Genomic DNA, 17,436 nt, shown 5'->3' with positions numbered 1-17,436 from the left:
TTGCCAAGCACTGAGGGCTCAAATATTTTCTGAAATTTACAGCTCAGTTCCCTGTCAAGTTGAGGAAGTGAATCTGTTCCAAGAGCCCCAAGAAGCAGAATGTTTTTAAATAGCTTGCAGTGAACTGAGTAGTTGTTCTGTTTTACAACAAGTTTACTTCTTATTTGTTATGTCTGCCCTACTCGGATACATAAGCTTGTCTAGTGACTGGGACGCACTTACTCGGGTCATCTTTTGCTGCAAGCTTTTACTCTCAACTTTTGGGACATGTAGATCAATTCTCAAATGGCTGAATGTGAAACACCCTAGCAGGGGAGTTGAAGGAATACCTCATCCCAAACTGATACCATCAGAATGATGTATGAGCAAGATTAAGTGCCTTTGTTTCTGTATTTGTGTTGGGGGAACTGATGAAACATTTGACAACATCATTATCAAGGCAGAACACCTTCTATGTGTTTTCGATTATATAAAGGTCTGTATATTAGCTAGGTACGGACATACACTAAAGGAATCACCAGAGTGTGGTGCAGCTCCTGTTGCTCTGTAGAAATTTGAAAGCTCTGGTTCCACTTTTTAAAATTGGTGCCAGTGGCAGATCCTGCTGTGTCACCCATCTCACTGGGGGTTCTCAAATCCTGGCAGCTTTACATTCCACGTACTGGAATTGCAAGAGACAGCTCTCCTCCCTACAAGATGTACGATATCTGGCAGCTCATATGCCTAACAGATGGGGACTATTCATACTTTTCCCCTCTCTGTGAGTTCATTTCAATTTACTTTTGATCTCTAGGGACGTGGTAAATTCTGTAACTGACTCCTCCATTGATGCAATTGCTGTCTCTGATGATGATCCTCTACTTCTTTGAAGAGCAACAGTTTTGGGCCAGAAAGAACCATGTAGATGAAGTTTGAATTCCTCACTTTTAGTACATCCCCATTTCAAAATTTTTATTGAAAAATAAATTAGCCTGTTCATGAAGACAAATGACCCCCAAACATCTTCTAACAGGCTCAAGCAGGGTGGCAGTACTTAAAATTAAAACACTTACTAACAGATCACTTTAGATTGGCTGCACCAAGACTGCCAGAGGCTCCAGAACTATGGAGAAATGCTTCATAAACTCCCCAGGTCCACGTCTGCCATGCTTTTCAGAACCCAAAACCATGACTATGATCCAGAGACAGAGACTTGGGCCCAAAGGACCTGGTCTATACTAAAGGTTTCAATAGTGATCAGCCAACATGGATTCCAGGTACTGTCCTAGAGCAAACTGCCCCCTTGTCTTTTAAAGTCGGTTTAAGTGATGTTTGAGTCGTAAGATGGCATTGAATGATATCCGTTTACAGGGTGACATGTGGGTGCCAGAGCCTTTGCTCTTGGGTGATGAGTCTGGAGGAGCTGAAGCCAAGAGGATGCAGTTTTGCCAGGAATGCCGGAGAGCTCAAGAGGAGGGTATTTGCAAAACTGCTGGAGCAGGAGAGTGGAGGCAGTGGGCCTCTGCCCCTAGAGAAGGCCATGGCTGCCATGGAGAGGCACTACCTTGTGTAAAAGAGAACATTCCCAAGGTTTTTAGAAGACTAACTCAGGGCTGCAGATTGAAAGGTGAGCAATGTAGCTAAGTGGTCATCAAGGACTTAACTAGGTTACTCAGAGTATTATGGGTTGGAGCCACGCTCTATCCCCTCCCTTACCTCCTATTGAGTTAGTGGGTGTTTTACCCCACTCTTTTTGTGTATAGTTGAATAAAGCAGCATGTTCCCAACCTGCAGTATTGGAAGTAAAGTGTGATTCTTGTGCTCAGAATGGTTCTTTTTAGGGCTGTCAAGCAATTAAAAACATTGCAATTAATCACTCAATTAAAATTTTTCTATCATGATTAACCGTGGCATTAAACAATAATAGAATACCACCTATTTAATTTTTGGAGGCTTTTTACATTTTCAAATATATTGATTTCAATTATAACACAGAATACAAAGTGTACAGTGCTCACTTTATATTATTTTTTATTAAACATATATTTGCACTGTAAAAAAAGACCCAACTGTAACACATGATACTGTAGACCCAATTGTGTAATAGACCCAATACTGTTTACAGTATTATGTAAAGTTTACCCAAGTTTACATTTAAATTGTAATATAAAGTGAGCACTGTACACTTTATTTTCTGTATTGTAATTGAAATCAACATATTTGAAAATGTAGAAAAACATCCAAAAATATTTAATACATTTCAATTGGTATTATATTGTTTGACAGTGTGATTAAATCTGCGATTAATCACAAATAATTTTTTAAATCACCATTAATTTGTGTGTTAATTGTGTGATTTATTTGAACGCATTAAACTAAGTTTTTCTCTCCTCTCAGATGTGAGCATTGCCATTTCTGTGCCCATTTCCATCAGCTATCCTGCCTTCATGTTCATGTTCTATATTATCATCCTTATTGCAAACTGAGTCAAAGTAGTCATTTAGTTTTCGGACAATGCCTAGATTTTCTCTTTCCCATCCACCTGGGCAGCCCAACCTCATAATTCCATTTTGAAACTGTGGCCAATGGGAGCTGCGGGGGTGGTGCTTGCAGGCAGAAGCAGCGTGTGGAGCTACATACCCTTCCCCAGGGGACACAGGAGCATGCTGGCTGGTTCTGGGAGTGGTGTGGGGCCAGGGAAGGCAGGAAACCTGCCTTAGCCCCCCTGTGCCACCACCTGGGAGCTGTCTGAGGTAAGTGCTGCCTGGTGGGAGCCCACACCCTAATCCTGAGCCCCCTCCCAGAACCTTCACCCCGCACCCCCTCCTGCACCCAAACTCTCTCCCAGAACTTGCATCTCTACCCCAGGCTCAGCCAGGAGCCCCCTCCCAAACTCTGAGCCGCTTGGCCGCAGCCCAATGAAAGTGAGTGAGGATGGGGGCGGGGGAAAACAAAGGGGAGTGAGCGGGGCAGGGGTGGGGTAAATCCTGGGTTGCACTTAAATTCAAAAAGTGATCTTGTGAGTAAAAAGGTTGGAGACCATTGATTTATATAATTAGAAATCCTCTTACTAGGTGTTTTGTCTTCAGTGGGAGTTACAGGTATTCAGTACTTCTCATGTAGCCACATCATGCCACTGAATGTTACACAGAACTTTCCATTGATTTTACTGAGGTATTCTACTTCAAATATCCATGGCATATTATGGTCCAGGATCAGGTTCCAAGTTTGGAAATGGCATACTGAGCACGTGGCATAAATCGTTTCGGCTACTTTTAAAATATTAATTATGCATTTAATCATTGTTAGATTAACGCCAACAAAAGAAATGGAAAATACACCCTGAATATGAATCATGTGAATGAGAAAAAACAAAAAGGGAAGCAGAGCATACACCTGGGATCATTCTGCCAATAGGAGTCCATAGCTGATAATTAAAGCAAACCACAGAAATTTTAATTAAAGAATGCCTTGCTATACTGGTAGAAGTGAGTCAGACTCAATCGGTAAAGAGAAAAAGAGCAGAAAAGAGGGTCCATTTTTGAGGTAAATAACAAGGTTTTTTTTTTCTTCATTAAAAGGCCCATGGGAAATGCATCCATTTGTAATATGAAATTCCAACAAAATCCAGTAGCCTTACATAAGCAGGGCCTGAATGTGCTCTCCCCTGACATCTAGTGATGAACTGGGGAAAGACTTCAGGAGCAGATACTCCTACTCTGCCTAGGTGTTCACCAGACAGACCTGCTTTGCCAGAGTGATGAGTTTTGGGTTAAAATTCACTTCAGTATTGAGTGCAGGGGTAATAAAATTGTGATGCTTTGGGGTTTCACCCAGACCAGTAAGAGTTTGTGTCACCACCTGCCCAGTAGCCCTGACTATTTCTGTGCTGTGCAGCTTCGGCTCAGCGCCCAAGTAGCCTGCTCACAGCACAATGACCTCACCCAGCAGCTTCCAGCAACCAGCAACACACCAACTGCCCCTCCAGTCCCGAGTCACCCCAAAACCATCTCCCTGGTAGTATCCAGTCCCTCTCACTGGACCCTCCCAGAAGTTATCCAGTTAGCTGCCTCCAAAGGGAAAGAATACACACCAGCCTGCTAGATTAGCTGAGGATTTTACCCTTTAGTTTAACATACAACACTGAGATAGTTTTGTAAAAGGTAAAACAAGTTTATTACCAATAGAACCTGGATTTAAGAGATACCAAGTAGAAAGAATAGGGATAGAAGTGGTTACAAACAAGTAAAAATAAGGCTTCTACGGCTAAAATCTAACTTACACTTTAGATTTTGATTCAAAGTAGTTTGCTCACCACAGTCATTCTTCCAGCATGACTGGCCAGTCTTTAGCCAGGATCCAACATGGAGCCTAAAACACTTCATTTCTTGGTCTTCTCAGGGGAACGATGACAAATGGCTTTCCCCCTCTACTTATATCTTCCAAAGTCCATTGACCCTATTCAAGAAGCAGGAAAGCATCCTTGGGGAGGTGGGTGCAGGGGTGCAGTCTCCATCCCCCACCAACATTGTTAAGTGGTTGTCTTCCCCCACTTACTGCCTGATGGCTTTGTCTAACCTTGCTCATAAATGTGCTTTTCATGGTCTTTGGTCAGACCTTACGGAATTTACATTGGAGCCACACTCAAGCCTGTGAAGCATTCCTTTGCCTAGGACAGGCTGTGCTTAGGTACTGCATGCCAAACACATTTGAGGAACATATTTCCAGCACACATCTACAATTCTTTATACACTTCCGGTACATACATCATGCGCTAATATTAATGGCCAGTATATTACCAGTTTGCATGTGACACCTTCAATGGCACGTTATAGATACAGATGACAACAGAGAGTTGGGGCAATGTGCTAGGCCTGATGAGCATTATAGGGTATCCTCTGCAAGTGAGCATTGAGGGGCTCCCTAGGACACAGAAATGTTATCCTGATTGTATAAGTAAAGGTACTTAACATGCTCGGGTTGAACCTAAATTTAACCTCACTCACTAAGCAGGGGGTAAGGGTGCTGTGTTCTGAGGTTCCACTATTTAGCCCAGTTCTTAATGATTGGAGTGCTTAATGATTGCACCAGGTAGCAGAACAGTGGGGTTGGGGACAGGTGTTCCTACCTGGGGGTGTAGGCTCTTTAAATAGAGTCCTAGACACCATTTTAACCTTCCCCTCTATGTTTAAAGACAAAGCTGATCATACTCATTTAAGAGTCTTTGTTTCTGCTCAGTGATGACTAGAGCTGAAGTCACTGGTGACCGGGTCTGGAGGCTAAGTCTTTGACTTGGTATGAGGACAGTGTTGGAGTGAAAGACAATGCAGAGGTTTCAGTTGCAGAGAGGTTCTCCCCTCCGTGGTGAAGTCACTAAGAACAGGGCTAGGTGATGGAACCCCAGAAAACGTTATCACAGAGGCAGCAAGCAGTGCCAGCAGTGGCAAAGGTGGCAGCAGGGACAGTGGGCAGTGGCAACTACAGAGGGATTGCTAGACCTTCCCTTTGAGATGTGGGAGGTGAACCCACATGAACACACCCCTGAATGCTGGGACTTCACTGACTACGGACAACCAACTCTGAGCAGAGCGCAGTGGAGGGGAAAGGAATAGTATGATAAAGGGTCATTTGTCCCTCAGACTTTTGTACTACAAGGGGGGGAAACTGAGGCAAAGGAAACTGAGGGAAGGGGGGGAAACTGAGGCAAAGGGGGAAACTGAGGCAACACACGGTGAGGTGTTGACTTGTGGTTTGCATACTTTTGCATCATTCTTGTGCTGTTTTTCCAAATTAATGCTGAGTTCCCCCTTCCTTTTAATACAAGTTTTCTTGTGTTGTACACAGATTCAGTGCTTATAAGTGGAGAACTTTCACTTCTTAGAGGTGCCTAGGGTGGTGGTAAGTTTTCCCAGATTGAGTGAGGCTCGAGCCAGTTCTGTTTTGTAATGTTAACAGGAACTTCTGAATATTGAACCTGGCCTTTGTTGTTCCTGATACCACCTGGCAGAAGAGTTGCCTCTAGAAGACCCAATTTTATAAGCATGCAGAATGCAGCTAGCTAAACTCTAACCTGAGCCAAGGTTCCAGTCGCCATCTAGGCTGATTTCCTAGATGCTGGAGACTAGCTGTATACTTACTCGACTCCTTCGTTTTGCTTCAGCCAGCAAGCCCCCTTCACATTTTCCTGCTGCATTCCTAGCATTTGATGGTGCTATATTAGGGTATAAATAGAAGCAATCAGATGCTTCATCACATGACCTAAAATGACAGGTTTCAGAGTAACAGCCGTGTTAGTATATCTTCGCAAAAAGAAAAGGAGTACTTGTGGCACCTTAGAGACTAACCAATTTATTTGAGCATGAGCTTTCGTGAGCTACAGCTCACTTCATCGGATGCATACCGTGGAAACTGCAGAAGACATTATATACACACAGAGACCATGAAACAATACCTCCTCCCACCCCACTGTCCTGCTGGTAATTGCTTATCTAAAGTGATCATCAAGGTGGGCCATTTCCAGCACAAATCCAGGTTCTCTCACCCCCTCACCCCCCTCCAAAAACCACACACACAAACTCACTCTCCTGCTGGTAATAGCTTATCCAAAGTGACCACTCTCCCTACAATGTATTGTTTCATGGTCTCTGTGTGTATATAATGTTTTCTGCAGTTTCCACGGTATGCATCTGATGAAGTGAGCTGTAGCTCATGAAAGCTCATGCTCAAATAAATTGGTTAGTCTCTAAGGTGCCACAAGTCCTCCTTTTCTTTTTGCGATGACCTAAAATGGAGTTCAACAGCTATCAGAAAGTACAGTTGGTGCCACTTAGTTTTGAAACAAAAACAAGCATCTCCCCTACTTTAAAAGTTCTCAGGTCTCTGCTGTTGGAAAGGGAAAATAGTGCTGTACCCTGTATGCTGCAGTTGGCTTCTTCTTTATCTTTGCTCTTGAGGCTTTATATACAGTTGCAGCAATTTTTAAAAATAGAGTCAGAATACCTCTTGATATTAACCTATTAATAGATCTACCCCTTGCGTTCTCATTCTCCAGATATTTTATTTGGGTTGCAGTTCATTGATATTTATTTTCAAGAATTAGTCCTTGAGAGCCTCTTCATATCCCTCGTGCCCATAACCTGCTCCACACAGCACAGTGAGAAAAGGCCGCCCAGCCCAGCTGTGCCCTAGGGGCTAAGCACAGAACAAATGTAGGAGCTTGTGTCATCCATAGCTTCTGAACAACATGTGGGGGTCATCAGCTTACAAAGACACTCTAGACCGGTAGCATAGACAGGCCCCAAATGTATCAAAGTGTCCCGCCTTGAAAAACAGAAGACAAAAAAGCATAACCTTGAGTAGCTTTATTTTATAGTCGTGGAAACTGAGGCACACAGAAGCAAAAAGATTTGCTCATGGTCAAAAAGTCAGGAATAGAAAATGGCCAATCTGCTGATAGTCAGTCCTGGGCCCTAGCCGTGTTTGTCCTGGCCTCCCTGCTTCAGCTCCAGAAACAACCCGAGTGGAGGTTTTCTTCCTCTCCGTGTCCTTTAACTTCACATCACTGGAGAAGAAAGATTGTTTCTGACCAGCTGGCTCTAATGCTTAAAAACCTTCATTTTTTTCTTTCGCTAGGAGGATAACGCTGGAGGTTTTCTCTCATCCACTTTCCTTTGGAATAATTTCAATCCAGTCCAAAGGATTTCCTTTTCCAGTGTGTCTTCAGCACCTTTCCTAGCAAACAGTTCCTGTTCGAGCACAGGTTTCCAGTTTCAGGCTGTCCCAGGGGGAGATGGCCATGAAAGGGGTAGTAGCTCAACTGAACCTATCCCCAGGTGAAGGGAATAAGTACAGGGGTCACATGGGAAGGAGCAGCATGTAACTAGGATCCAGGCCTGTTGGGCGGTATAAGAACAGCCTGTGCTCAGCCAGGAGAGAGACCCGCAATGGGAGCAGGCCTGGGAGGGGCTTGGATAGTCCTTTCAAGTCAGTTTTGGTACACAGCAGGGGATGGAAGAGCCAAGCTGCTAGGGTTGGGAGCTGGGCCTCCTGGCAGTGCCCAGGAACGAAAGCACAGCACCTGCCAGGAAGGGAGTCCCCACAGAGGGACACCGTAATCTCCCAGGGAGGGAAAAGGCTCTCACTGCCATTTCTTAACCTCATGGGGTGTTCTCCTGCTCTGCCAACCCCACCACTATTTCAGCATCTCCAGGTGCCTGAGGAAGCAGGCACCACAGGCCATCCTGCAGCTGGGACAGAGATGGAGGTTGATGACCTACCTGCCCGTGGTGACCATGGTGCAGGACAGCCCTCAGGACATGCGAGTGCAGCTCCAGATCTGCAGAATGCACCTTCCCTTTGCTGGCACGAGACCTTGCAGGTTGCGGGAGGTGAGACAGGCACTAATTTTTGGTAACCCTCAGTGGGATCAGAGGGTAATGGTTTCTAGAAAGTGGTGTTGGAGAGCTTTACAAAAACTAGGCAAGCCATTTACAACACACACTTTGTTTCTCTACAAAAGAAAAAGGACACTAAACTATCTAAACAACTACATACCACAAGGGGCCACAGCAGTGGTTCCCTTAACCCACCCAGCAATATTGTTAATGTATCCAACTATACTCTTAGCCCAGCAGAAGAATCTGTCCTATCTCGGGGCCTCTCCTTCTGCCCCTCCACCCCCACGAATATGATACCGTTCTGTGGTGACCTGGAATCCTATTTTCGACGTCTCCGACTCAAGGAATATTTCTCACACCTCTGAACAACATACTAACCCACAGAGAGCTTCCTACCAAGACGACAAAAAGAAGGATTCTGGGTGGACTCCTCCTGAAGGTCGAAACAACAGACTGGACTTCTACAGAGAGTGCTTCCGCCGACGTGCACGGGCCGAAATTGTGGAAAAGCAACATCACTTGCCCCATAACCTCAGCCGTGCAGAACACAGCGCCATCCACAGCCTCAGAAACAGCTCAGACATCATAATCAAAAAGGCTGACAAAGGAGGTGCTGTCGTCATCATGAATAGGTCAGAATATAAACAAGAGGCTGCTAGGCAGGTCTCCAACACCACTGTCTACAAGCCATTCCCCTCTGATCCCACTGCGGGTTACCAAAAGAAACTACACCATCTGCTCAAGAAACTCCCTGAAAAAGCACAAGAACAAATCCGCACAGACACACCCCTAGAACCCCGACCTGGGATATTCTATCTGCTACCCAAGATCCATAAACCTGGAAATCCTGGATGTCCCATCATCTCAGGCACTGGCACCCTGACAGCAGGATTGTCTGGCTATGTAGACTCTCTCCTCAGGCCCTATGCTACCAGCACTCCCAGCTATCTTCCAGACACCACTGACTTCCTGAGGAAACTACAATCCATCGGTGATCTTCCTGAAAACACCATCCTGGCCACTATGGATGTAGAAGCCCTCTACATCAACATTCCACACAAAGATGGACTACAAGCTGTCAAGAACAGTATCCCCGATAATGGCACGGTAAACCTGGTGGCTGAACTTTGTGACTTTGTCCTCACCCATAACTCTTTCACATTTGGGGACAATGTGTACCTTCAAGTCGGCCGGATTGCTATGGGTACCCGCATGGCCCCACAGTATGCCCGCATTTTTATGGCTGACTTAGAATAACGCTTCCTCAGCTCTCGTCCCCTAATGCCCCTACTCTACTTGGGCTACATTGATGACGCCTTCATCATCTGGACCCATGGAAAAGAAGCCCTTGAGGAATTCCACCATGATTTCAACAATTTGCGTCCCACCATCATCCTCAGCCTGGACCAGTCCACACAAGAGATCCACTTCCTGGAGCCTACGGTGCTAATAAGCGATGGTCACATAAACACCACCCTATACTGGAAACCTATTGACCGCTATACTTACCTACATGCCTCCAGCTTCCAACCAGGACACACCACACAATCCATTGTCTACAGCCAAACTCTACCATACAACCGCATTTGCTCCAACCCCTCAGGCAGAGACAAATATCTACAAGATCTCTATCAAGCATTCTTACAACTACAATACACACCTGCTGAAGTGAAGAAACAGATTGACAGAGCCAGAAGAGTACCCAGAAGTTACCTACTACAGGACAGGCCCAACAAAGAAAATAACAGAACGCCACTAGCCGTCACCTTCAGCCCCCAACTAAAACCTCTCCAATGCATCATCAAGGATCTACAACCTATCCTGAAGGACGCCCCATCACTCTCACAGATCTTTGGAGAGAGGCCAGTCCTTGCGTACAGACAGCCCCACAACCTGAAGCAAATACTCACCAGCAACCACACACCACACAACAGAACCACTAACCCAGGATCCTATCCTTGCAACAAAGCCCGTTGCCAATTGTGTCCACATATCTATTCAGGGGACACCATCATAGGGCCTAATCACATCAGCCACACTATCAGAGGCTCGTTCACCTGCACATCTACCAATGTGATATATGCCATCATGTGCCAGCAATGCCCCTCTGCCATGTACATTGGCCAAACTGGACAGTCTCTACATAAAAGAATAAATGGACACAAATCAGACGTCAAGTATTATAACATTCAAAAACCAGTCGGAGAACACTTCAATCTCTCTGGTCACTCGAACTCAGACCTAAAAGGGGCAATTCTTCAACAACAAAAAACTTCAAAAACAGACTCCAAGGAGAGACTGCTGAATTGGAATTAATTTGCAAACTGGATACAATTAATTTAGGCTTGAATAAAGACTGGGAGTGGATGTGTCATTACACAAAGTAAAACTATTTCCCCTTGTTTATTCCCCCCCCCCCCACCGTTCTTGTCAACTGCTGGAAATGGCCCACCTTGATTATCACTACAAAAGGTTTTCTTCACCCTCCGCCCCCTCCCCCGCCCACCCCTGCTCTCCTGCTGGTAATAGCTCACCTTTCCTGATCACTCTTGTTACAGTCTCTATGGTAACACCAATTCTTTCATGTTCTTTATGTATATAAAATCTCCACACTGTATTTTCCATTGCATGCATCCGATGAAGTGAGCTGTAGCTCATGGAAGCTTACGCTCAAATGTCTTTGTTAGTCTCAAAGGTGCCACAAGTCCTCCTTTTCTTTTTGCGGATACAGACTAACATGGCTGCTACTCTGAAACAGTGTTAGTCTTGCAGATGCAGACTAACACAGCTGCTACTCTGCCATGCCTCCACCCACTTTAACCCAAAACAAACTCAGGTTTTGGGTCAAAGGGGGTAGAGGCATGGAAGAGAGTATATAGTGAACAAAAGATTGATTTTAAAAGTGTCAGAACAATATTGTGAAAACAGGAAATTCCTAGTCTTGACAATCTTTCACGAAAAACCCTTGCATTCCAAAAATAGTCACTTTTCTACAGACAATCCTTCCTTTGGAAAAGATTTTCAACCGTGTCTAGAAATCGCTCCCAGGTCAGTGTCTCTCTGAGCGTGGGCTGCACTCATTTGCCCTCCCCTTCCCCTGGGGATGTGTATGAAGCACTAGTTAGAGGGGTAGAGAGGAGGTATAAATAAAGATGATTAGGTCTTGACGAATACACATGTGGAGGGTGTGGGGGGAGAGAGACATGACTGATTGTATTGTCCTGAAGTAGTGCACAGCTTCCAAAGATTTGGTGAATGCTTCTCTGGGGGACTGATTCTGCAAACCAACTTCCAGGAGCATCAGATGTGCATCTGACAAGGCCCTGCTCCCTCCTCATGTCCAGGCCACTTGGCCAGTGGCTTGGCATGAGTAACTCTGATGCTGGACTGCCATTTTCCTACCCCTGCCTCTATGTGCATTGTGAGCAGCTGCACTGCTGCACATCCAAGTGGCTAAAGAACCATCAACAGGCTTCACTCTTCTTCACTCTCTGGTCACGCAATTACAGACATGAAAGTTGCGATATTACAACAGAAAAACTTCAGAAACAGACTCCAACCAGAGACTGCTGAATTGGAATTCATTTCCAAATTGGATACAATTAACTTAGGCCTGGGAGTGGTTGAGTCATTATGCAAGGTAACCTATTTCCCCTTGTTTATTCCTTCCCCCTCCCCCCCACTGTTCCTCAGACATTCTTGTTAAACCCTGGTTTTGTGCTGGAAATGGCCCACCTTGATTATCATACACATTGTAAGGAGAGTGATCACTTTAGGTAAGCTATTACCAACAGGAGAGTGGGGTGGGGGGAGAGAAAATCTTTTGAAGTGATAAACACCCATCTTTTCATGGTCTGTGTGTATAAAAACATCCTCACTGTATTTTCCACTTTATGCATCTGATTAAGTGAGCTGTAGCTCACAAAAGCTTATGCTCAAATAAATTGGTTAGTCCCTAAGGTGCCACAAGTCCTCCTTTTCTTTTTGCGAATACAGACGAACACGGCTGCTACTCTGAAACCTGACTACACGGAGTGCTGTCGTTTGCACAAAGATAAAATGGAGAAATGTTGTGTGTGTTTAACCTCTTTCAAACAGTGGGCTCTTAAATGTTGCAAATAATTTCTAGCTCAACCAGAAGTTCGGGGCTTGAGGTAGGAGTCTCCCAGGCATTGTCTTCACTGCAAAAGTGTGTTTACACGGAGATAGCTAACTTGATGTAAAATCCGCGTGGAGACATAGAATAGAAACATAGAATATCAGGGTTGGAAGGGACCTCAGGTGGTCATCTAGTCCAACCCCCTGCTCAAAGCAGGACCCATCCCCAATTAAATCATCCCAGCCAGGGCTTTGTCAAGCCTGATCTTAAAAACTTCTAAGGAAGGAGATTCCACCACCTCCCTAGGCAACGTATTCCAGTGTTTCACCACCCTCCTAGTGAAAAAGTTTTTCCTAATATCCAACCTAAACCTCCCCCACTGCAACTTGAGACCATTACTCCTTGTCCTGTCCTCTTCCACCACTGAGAATAGTCTAGAACCATCCTCTCTGGAACCACCTCTCAGGTAGTTGAAAGCAGGTAGTATCAAAGTCCATGGGGCCGGACGAGTTGCATCCGAGAGTGCTGAAGGAATTGGCGGCTGTGATTGCAGAGCCATTGGCCATTATCTTTGAAAACTCGTGGCGAACCGGGGAAGTCCCGGATGACTGGAAAAAGGCTAATGTAATGCCAATCTTTAAAAAAGGGAAGAAGGAGGATCCTGGGAACTACAGGCCAGTCAGCCTCACTTCAGTCCCTGGAAAAATCATGGAGCAGGTCCTCAAAGAATCAATCCTGAAGCACTTGCATGAGAGGAAAGTGATCAAGAACAGCCAGCATGGATTCACCAAGGGAAGGTCATGCCTGACTAATCTAATCACCTTTTATGATGAGATTACTGGTTCTGTTGATGAAGGGAAAGCAGTGGATGTGTTGTTTCTTGACTTTAGCAAAGCTTTTGACACGGTCTCCCACAGTATTCTTGTCAGCAAGTTAAGGAAGTATGGGCTGGATGAATGCACTACAAGGTGGGTAGAAAGCTGGCTAGATTGTCGGGCTCAACGGGTAGTGATCAATGGCTCCATATCTAGTTGGCAGCCAGTATCAAGTGGAGTACCCCAAAGGGTCGGTCCTGGGGCCAGTTTTGTTCAATATCTTCATAAATGATCTGGAGGATGGTGTGGATTGCACTCTCAGCAAATTTGCGGATGATACTAAACTGGGAGGAGTGGTAGATACGCTGGAGGGGAGGGATAGGATACAGAAAGACCTAGACAAATTGGAGGATTGGGCCAAAAGAAATCTGATGAGGTTCAATAAGGATAAGTGCAGGGTCCTGCACTTAGGACGGAAGAACCCAATGCACAGCTACAGACTAGGGACCGAATGGCTAGGCAGCAGTTCTGCGGAAAAGGACCTAGGGGTGACAGTGGACGAGAAGCTGGATATGAGTCAGCAGTGTGCCCTTGTTGCCAAGAAGGCCAATGGCATTTTGGGATGTATAAGTAGGGGCATAGCGAGCAGATCGAGGGACGTGATCGTTCCCCTCTATTCGACATTGGTGAGGCCTCATCTGGACTACTGTGTCCAGTTTTGGGCCCCACACTTCAAGAAGGATGTGGATAAATTGGAGAGAGTCCAGCGAAGGGCAACAAAAATGATTAGGGGACTGGAACACATGAGTTATGAGGAGAGGCTGAGGGAGCTGGGATTGTTTAGCCTGCAGAAGAGAAGAATGAGGGGGGATTTGATAGCTGCTTTCAACTACCTGAAAGGGGGTTCCAAAGAGGATGGCTCTAGACTGTTCTCAATGGTAGCAGATGACAGAACGAGGAGTAATGGTCTCCAGTTGCAGTGGGGGAGGTTTAGATTGGATATTAGGAAAAACTTTTTCACTAAGAGGGTGGTGAAACACTGGAATGCGTTACCTAGGGAGGTGGTAGAATCTCCTTCCTTAGAGGTTTTTAAGGTCAGGCTTGACAAAGCCCTGGCTGGGATGATTTAACTGGGAATTGGTCCTGCTTTGAGCAGGGGGTTGGACTAGATGACCTTCTGGGGTCCCTTCCAACCCTGATATTCTATGATTCTATGATTCTATGAAATCCCCCCTCATTCTTCTCTTCTGCAGGCTAAACAATCCCAGCTCCCTCAGCCTCTCCTCATAACTCATGTGTTCCAGACCCCTAATCATTTTTGTTGCCCTTCGCTGGACTCTCTCCAATTTATCCACATCCTTCTTGTAGTGTGGGGCCCAAAACTGGACACAGTACTCTAGATGAGGACTCACCAATGTCGAATAGAGGGGGACGATCATGTCCCTCGATCTGCTCGCTATGCCCCTACTTATACATCCCAAAATGCCATTGGCCTTCTTGGCAACAAGGGCACACTCCTGACTCATATCCAGCTTCTCGTCCACTGTCACCCCTAGGTCCTTTTCCGAAGAACTGCTACCTAGCCATTTGGTCCCTAGTCTGTAGCTGTGCATTGGGTTCTTCCGTCCTAAGTGCAGGACCCTGCACTTATCCTTATTGAACCTCATCAGATTTCTTTTGGCCCAATCCTCCAATTTGTCTTGGTCCCTCTGTATCCTATCTCTGCCCTCCAGGGTATCTACCACTCCTCCCAGTTTAGTATCATCCGCAAATTTGCTGAGAGTGCAATCCACACCATCCTCCAGATCATTTATGAAGATATTGAACAAAACCGGCCCCAGGACCGACCTCTGGGGCACTCCACTTGACACCGGCTGCCAACTAGACATGGAGCCATTGATCACTACCCGTTGAGCCCGACAATCTAGCCAACTTTCTACCCACCTTATAGTGCATTCATCCAGCCCATATTTCCTTAACTTGCTGACAAGAATACTGTGGGAGACTGTGTCAAAAGCTTTGCTAAAGTCAAGAAACAATACATCCACTGCTTTCCCTTCATCCACAGAACCAGTAATCTTATCATAGAAGGCGATTAGATTAGTCAGGCATGACCTTCCTTTGGTGAATCCATGCTGACTGTTGCTGATCACTTTCCTCTCATGTAAGTGCTTCAGGATTGATTCTTTGAGGACCTGCTCCATGATTTTTCCGGGGACTGAAGAGAGGCTTACTGGCCTGTAGTTCCCAGGATCCTCCTTCTTCCCTTTTTTAAAGATTGGCACTACATTATCCTTTTTCCAGTCATCTGGGACTTCTCCCGTTCGCCACGAGTTTTCAAAGATAATGGCCAATGGCTCTGCAATCACAGCCGCCAGTTCCTTTAGCACTCTCGGATGCAACTCATCCGGCCCCATGGACTTGTGCACGTCCAGTTTTTCTAAATAGTCCCTAACCACCTCTTTCTCCACAGAGGGCTGGCCATCTATTCCCCATGTTGTGATGCCCAGCACAGCAGTCTGGGAGCTCACCTTGTTCGTGAAGACAGAGGCAAAAAAAGCATTGAGTACATTAGCTTTTTCCACATCCTCCATCACTAGATTGCCTCCCTCATTCATTAAGGGGCCCACACTTTCCTTGGCTTTCTTCTTGTTGCCAACATACCTGAAGAAACCCTTCTTGTTACTCTTAACATCTCTCACTAGCTGCAGCTCCAGGTGCGATTTGGCCCTCCTAATTTCATTCCTACATGCCCGAGCAATATTTTTATACTCTTCCCTGGTCATATGTCCAACCTTCCACTTCTTGTGAGCTTCTTTTTCATGCTTAAGATCTGCTAGGATTTCACCGTTAAGCCAAGCTGGTCGCCTGCCATACTTACTATTCTTTCGACACATCGGGATGCTTTGTCCCTGTAACCTCAACAGGGATTCCTTGAAATACAGCCAGCTTTCCTGGACTCCTTTCCCCTTCATGTTAGTCCCCCAGGGGATCCTACCCATCCGTTCCCTGAGGGAGTCAAAGTCTGCTTTCCTGAAGTCCAGGGTCCGTATCCTGCTGTACTGCTCCGCTGTATTGCTCTCTGTATTGCACCGCTGTACTGCTCTCCTAGCAGATATCAGGAAAATTAAAGTCACCCATGAGAACCAGGGCATGCGATCTAGTAGCTTCCGCGAGCTGCCGGAAGAAAGACTCATCCACCTCATCCCCCTGGTCCGGTGGTCTATAGCAGACTCCCACCACTACATCACTCCTGTTGCTCACACTTCTAAACTTAATCCAGAGACACTCAGGTTTTTCTGCAGTATCGTACCGGAGCTCTGAGCAGTCATACTACTCCCTTACATACAATGCTACTCCCCCACCTTTTCTGCCCTGCCTGTCCTTCCTGAACAGTTTATAACCATCCATGACAGTACTCCAGTCATGTGAGTTATCCCACCAAGTCTAAGTTATTCCAATCACGTCATAATTCCTTGACGTCACCAGGACCTCCAGTTCTCCCTGCTTGTTTCCAAGGCTTTGTGCATTCCTATATAAGCACTTGAGATAACCTGCTGATCGCCTCTCATTCTCAGTATGAGGCAGGAGCCCTCCCATCACAGACATTCCTGCCTGTGCTTCCTCCCGGTATCCTGTTTTCCCACTTACCTCAGGGCTTTGGTCTCCTTCCCCCGGTGAACCTAGTTTAAAGCCCTCCTCACTAGGTTAGCCAGCCTGCTCGCAAAGATGCTCTTCCCTCTCTTTCGCAAAAAAAATTAGTTGCATTTTTTCCACTTAGAACAAACTCAGGTTTTGGGTCAAAGGGGGTGGAGACATGAAAGAGAGTATATAGTGAACAAAAGATTGATTTTAAAAGTGTCAGAACAATATTGTGAAAACAGGAAAGTCCTATAGTCTTGACAATCTTTCCTGAAAACCCTTGCATTCCAAAAATAGTCACTTTTCTACAGACAATCCTTCCTTTGGAAAAGATTTTCAACCGTGTCTAGAAATCGCTCCCAGGTCAGTGTCTCTCTGAGCGTGGGCTGCACTCATTTGCCCTCTCCTTCCCCTGGGGATGTGTATGAAGTACTAGTTAGAGGGGCACAGAAGAGGTATAAATAAAGATGATTAAGTCTTGATGAATACACATGTGGAGGGTGTG

The 17,436-nt window shown here is 45.6% G+C and overlaps 1 protein-coding gene across 1 annotated transcript in view; it reads right to left on the bottom strand.

The window, feature by feature from the left end:
• Positions 1–17,436, bottom strand: part of LOC311531266 (C-type lectin domain family 2 member D-like) — a gene marked incomplete at both ends in the record, with an annotated part of 432,379 nt that overhangs the window by 141,904 nt on the left and 273,039 nt on the right.

Source organism: Lepidochelys olivacea, assembly GCF_965140295.1.
Source record: "Lepidochelys olivacea isolate rLepOli2 genome assembly, chromosome: 14".
Taxonomy (NCBI): Eukaryota; Metazoa; Chordata; order Testudines; family Cheloniidae; genus Lepidochelys; species Lepidochelys olivacea.
Note: the sequence above shows the minus strand (reverse complement) of the source record. Positions and strands in the feature narration are given on the sequence as shown.